We start from the raw sequence: 5,875 nt of genomic DNA, 5'->3' as shown, positions 1-5,875 counted from the left end.
AAACCGCCAAGCCGCCGAGAATACACATAGAGTCGTATACCCTTCGCCCCTCCGCAGGTTTCACGTTAGCGAAGATGGCCCGGGACTAGTTTGCTAATCATGCGCAGGTCCAACCTTCGACTCCGCGTCCTTTAAATGTACGTGTACAGAATATAAAATGCAGAAACGGCCTCTACAGAAGGTTTTGTACCAAAAAGCCTTCGTCCAAACGTTGAAATGTTCGATGAAACGGCCGCCGGGAGTTCGATAAAATGGCGTTTGATAAATTGCCGGGAACAATTTCGCAATCCGCCCACCTGCTCTCTCCCTTTTTTATTTGTCAGGGTTATTTTTCCCGTGAGTGCGGGTAAAGTAGTTTTAAATATTTCCCGAAGGTAATTTGAAGAATCTCCATTTTCTGCCCCAGTATCGCGACACAAGGAAGAAATCGAGAAGCTCGCTCTGGGAATTCGAAAACTTTAGGGGGGCGAGGAACCAACAATTTATGCTCTGCAGGGCTGAAATTTTACCTGTGAGTGCGCTTTAAGTAGTTTTAGGTATTTCGCGAAGGCCTTTTTAAAAATCTTTCTGTGCAGCACTAGTATAACCGCTAGTATTGCGAAACAAATCAGAAATCAAGGGCCCCTTATGGAAAACTTTAGGTGTGTGAGGAACCGGTAATTAATGCTTCACACTGCTCTAATTTTCGCCGCGGGTGCGCTTGAAGTAATTCTAGGTATTTCAAGAAGGCCTTTTGAAAAATCTGCTTCCGTTCGAGAGCTACGATTTTTTTTTGCTCCCTCCCATTCAGTTACGCTCGCCGTCGACGGCTGCCGCCGAGGAGGGCGCTAGGCGTCTTCGGAGGCGCGTGTCCCCGAAAGTTGGGGATGATAACGAGCATCTAACTTCAATGGACTGTTGTTTCCGTACGTTCAATCGAAGGGCTCGGCGTGAAGCGCATAGTTAACGCGCTGTTGTTACCTTTCATAACGGCCCTGGCAGTCAATAGCTGCCGTCTTTTTCTTGTACACAGGAGGAAAAATGCTGGGGTTGTAACTAGGGCTGTTCGATTCGTCGGATTTCTTTTTGCCAACGAAATGTCGACTGCATATGCGGGAGTGCGGTTGCGGCTTCCAGGTACCCGTGCCGTCACTCCTGGGAAACAGAAGACAGAAAGCTTCCGGTTGCAGCAAAGTTTTGTTCAACTACAGCGCTTCCACGACCAAACAGTAATCTCACCTGTACACACGTACCTCTGTCTCCGAACTAACCGTATCCAGGTCTCCCGCCGTTCACGCTGGTGCGGATATCGTTGCGACGGAAAGCGGTAAAACTGGAGCGGCGTAAAAGCTTCTGCCGAGTTTGCGTAGCTGTTGGTGCACCCAACAATGCAACACATCTGCCTAGACTTGGTTTTGCTAGTCGTATTTACGATCAAGAACACCAAAACACTCAGTTCGTCGATGCAAACAAACGAAAACCAGCTACCGACTGCGCGCTCCAACGCTCTGTCGGTCGCACATCGCGCAAGAAGCGCGCGTTCACTCGCCACTCATGAGTGGTGAGCGGGGCTCGCCGCGAGTTGAACTCGCACTCGCGAGGTGTGAGTGGGGTTCACCGCGAATGGCTTTCGCACTCGCGAGTGCTGAGCGGGGCTCGCCGCGAGTGGAACTCGCACTCACGAGTGGCGAGTGGGGCTCACCGCGAGTGCAACTCACACTCGGGAGTGGTGAGTGGGGCTCACCGCGAGTGGAACTCGCACTAGCGAGTGGTGAGTGGGGTTCACCGCGAGTGGCTTTCACACTCGCGAGTGCTACGCGGGGCGCGTATTCCCAAACCATATCCCGCAGGGGCCCAGGCCGACCACACCCCTTCAAACGGCGACGTCACAGCGTGACGTCACTTTCTCTTCGTGGGCGACTTCTGCGACGTGGATTTTTTTTTTCTCGTTTTTGGCGGCGGTCGCCGCCAAAACGGCCGCCGCCCGCCAAAGCGGCCGCCGCCAAAATGGCGGCCGCCGCCGTTTCGCTCCGTGCGCGAGGCTGGAGCTGAGGTGCTGGGGAGCTGACGCACATTTAGTAAAAGTTAAAGGAACCAACGGGGAGCCAGGCCACATTGGGCTTGAGCGGGTGAGTGTACGAGAAGTTCTAGTGCTTTATAGAGAGGGCTGACGAGCTGCCCACGGCATATGCGGGCCAATTTTTTTCCAACATTTTTTTGTATCAGTTCCGATTTCGATTTTTTCAAAAAGGTCAATCATGTCTTTTAAAAACGTGACGGTCTCCTTGTACTGTTGTTCATCGAAGCGGTTGATGGCAAGCTTTGTCGTTCTTGAAGAGATAAATTTAAACCATTTAAACACCGTCTCAACAAACCACGCTGTGGTTAGGACATCTTCATTATTAATTTTGTCATCCTTTGCTTGTACAAGCATGCGCAGTGCGGCAGCTGTGTCGTTGCTAAACAAACTGAAAGCAAGTCCCACTTTCATCTTTTCAAAATGTCCTGGTTGCACGCATGCTTCCTTCAAGTGGGGCGCCAGTTTAAGGTCTATCTTTGCATCAACCTCTACAACCCGCTTAATTGGCTCAACTGACACGGTGCGGCCGGGAAGTTTTAGTTTTTCGGCAAGGTCTTCTGGCAGCGTAATCTCTTGTCCTTGCGTTAAATGATTACGCAGATTTTTAAGCAAGTGCGGCACATCTGGCATAAAAAAAAGCTTTCTGCTAGGGTCACACGGGTGAGCACATGAAACTTTCGGCTTGCTGTGCTTCCCAACTACTATTCCGAACAACTTCCAAAGAGACTGGTTGCCTCCCGCCATGTCCGTCACAACAACATGCAAACGAATGCCTACTTTTTCACACTCTGTGATAACGTCTACAATGATATCTTTGCATGGAAGGAATTGCCTGTGAGGTGGTATGCTACAACCTGCTTCCACCGGGTGCTGACCCCACCAAGCATGAACACAATTGCATGCGTTGCAAGGCATCCATCAGGCAATGTGCCGTCGGTGCTCCAAATACTGTCCCAGAGGACGCATCGTATGTCAGGCCAGGTGTTAGCTGAATTTCGTCTATCATCAAGGTTGCATGCCGTTCTTTTGGATCCATCTGCCCAACCTACAAAAAAAGCAGGTTTTAACCAAACACAGCTTGAAAGCAGTGCAAATTAAATGTGCCAACAAACAAAAAGATTTGGGGATTGCGAGAAATAAGCATACCTTTAAAGCAAATGCTCGCATCAAGTCATGAAGCAAACCAGGCTTGAACTTATAACTTTGGAGATGGCGCGCTGCAACGTGTGGTCGGCTGGAAGAGGCTGTGCTGTTTCCCTCACGAGTTTATAGCCCCGTTTTCCACAGGCTAATCTAAGTTGCAGTCCTTTTCTTAGAGTTTTTTCGGTCCATGGTGTGCCTCTCGTCGTCTTTTTTTTAAGCCTCTGTATCTGATCTCTGTTCAGAAACTCCTGCAGTCCAGACTCCAGATTATTCATTTCAAGAGCTGCCTGGTTTTTTTTACGGTTGGCAAGTAACCGCACCTGCTCCTTAGCTTTAAGCTGCAGCTCAAGTTCTGCTATTAGCTGTCTTAATGCTGCTTCTACTGGCGGCACAAGCGGTGCTTCTAATGGCTGGCTTGCCTCCATTCTGCTTGGGTCGTCCGGTGCGGCAGCTGTAAGCATGGTTTGTGTAAGTACAGACTCTAGAGGTGCGAACATCTGTCGTCGTAGTGGTATCAACTTACAAAATGAGCTGCCCATTGGTTGAGGGGTCGTTCCTGTGGACGTTCCTGGCTGGTCCCAGGAGGAAGCTGTAAGCATGAATTGTGTAAATACAAAGTCTAGTGGGGAAAAAAATTTGTCATCAGAGAGCTGTAAACTCACAAAATGAGCCGCTCATTGGTTGAGGGGTCTTCCCTGTGGACGTTCCTGACTGGTCCGAAGAGGCAGCTGTAAGAAATAATTATGTAAATACAGAGTCTAGAGGCGCGAACATTTGTCGTCACAGTGCTGTCAACTCACAAAATAAGCTGCCCACTGGTTCAGGATCAGGGGTCATCCCTGTGGACGTTCTTGGCTGGTCCGAGGAGGCAGCTGTAAGCAGTAATTATGTAAATACAGAGTCTAGAGGCGCGAACGTTTGTCGTCACAGTGCTTTCAACTCACAAAATGGGCTGCCCAGTGGTTCAGGGTCAGCTGACGTTCCTGGCTCATCCAAGGAGGCAGTTGTAACGTTAATTATATAAATACAGTGTGTAAAGGCGAGAACATCTGTCATCACAGCGCTCTCAACTCACAAAATAAGCCGCCCACTGGTTCAGGGTCAGGGGTCGTTCCCACTGACGTTTCTGGCTCATCCAAGGAGGCAGCTGTGAGCAAGAGTTGAGCAAATACACAGAGTAGGGGTGAGGATGTTTGTTGCCACAGTAAGACACAAAATTGGATGCCGAGTTATTCAGGGTCACAGGTCATAAAGATAAATGCAGCAACTACTTCGCTATCTGTCAGCGACCCAAACACAGTGTAGTTTCACGGAAATCACAAAACATAAACGTATTCACAGCACAAGAGAGAAATAATAACTACGAAAGGTGCTCACCATGAATTTCATTTACCCTTCCGCGGGGTGGTTTGCGCTCTTTCGGAAGAGGCCGATGCGCAATTGAAGGAACCGCATTTGGCTTGAGTTTCTTGAGGCCAGTTTGTGACAGAGTCACTGGTTCAAACTGATCCCTCGTGAAGTGTTTCTCAAAGATACAGACATACTCTATCGCATTCTTTGCAGTTTGGCCGAAGAAATATTGCTGAAGCAAAACATTTTGCTTCTTATGTTAAAAAATGCAAACAGCCACGAAAACAGGATGGTGTTCTTGCATTGAATAGGTTTCTCACTATTTGTTAATCGAAAGTGTTCTCGCGTATGTTCGAAACTTGAACAAAAGCATCCATGCATTTCACAAATAAACAACTATACAACATTATATTAACTATGCACTCTCTTATATTAGCTGTACAAGCATGCACAAAATTCGCATGCAAGTGAACAGAAATGGGGATAAATATGAAAGAATACAAACTGAGAACACAATAAAACCACAATAAAACAATAAACAACGAAATTTTGCCTACAGGTAATCAAAGTTCAAGCGAAAAAAAAAATTAAATGAAAAAAGATCAAACACGTGGTTTCTCTCCGGTGAAATGTAATTGCTTCCGCTGCAAATGGTCGCAAATAGAAAGAAAATCGCGAACGCCAAACATTTGGCAGTAATTATATATTGGCCGTTTTCGAATAACCGATCCAATACGAGCGAGCTAAACACGATCGGGCTGTCATCGTTGTTGAAATCGTGGGAGAAAGCGTCGACGGAAACATCAAGCTGCTTTTTTTCTGTTTAACCTGAACGTTAGTACCAATTCTGAGCTTCATCTAAAAGCCTTCCAGAGGCATGTCTACGCGAAAAAGTTTTGTAGTGACTGCTTACCTCGCAAAGCCTCCCTCGATGACAATCGAAGTTTTTTCTGCCGATCCGATGCAGCTATACCGCTCGCCGCTCGGTATCATTTTTCCCTCGTGGAACCACAAAAAGCTTGTCGCCTTTTGCGATGCTGCTGGAGCAGCCAACGGCACAGCAGGTCGGCATTACGCTGCAGCCGAGGCCGCCTTGCGAAAGGCAGCGCACATGGGAGCGAGGAGCAGTACGCTCCCTAATGGCGTCGTTACCCGACGAAACCGAAACTGACGAGGGGTCAACAGGGTTCATTGGTCACGTGTCGCGCCTGGTCCAATAGGGGAACAGAAAAGGGCGCAGTGGGAAGGAGAGACGTAGAGGGCGGGGAGAAAATTCTCCTCTCTACTTTGTACAATGGTTTGCGTTACCTTTGAAAAATACAG

At 48.2% G+C, this 5,875-nt stretch overlaps 1 pseudogene across 1 annotated transcript; it reads right to left on the bottom strand.

Annotated features, from left to right (window-relative positions):
• Positions 1–3,982: 3,982 nt before the first annotated feature.
• LOC144163976 (uncharacterized) lies at positions 3,983–5,875 on the bottom strand (annotated as a pseudogene). Its single transcript, XR_013320977.1, has 4 exons — positions 5,466–5,875; positions 4,580–4,727; positions 4,278–4,349; positions 3,983–4,074 (listed from the first exon to the last, which is right to left on the bottom strand). The product of XR_013320977.1 is annotated as an uncharacterized LOC144163976 (transcript).

The sequence above is a fragment of the Haemaphysalis longicornis genome, unplaced genomic scaffold (assembly GCF_048455015.1).
Source record: "Haemaphysalis longicornis isolate Haplotype H1 unplaced genomic scaffold, Haemaphysalis longicornis Haplotype H1 scaffold_13, whole genome shotgun sequence".
In the NCBI taxonomy this organism is placed as follows: domain Eukaryota; kingdom Metazoa; phylum Arthropoda; class Arachnida; order Ixodida; family Ixodidae; genus Haemaphysalis; species Haemaphysalis longicornis.
This window is presented reverse-complemented; position numbering and strand designations above follow the sequence as displayed.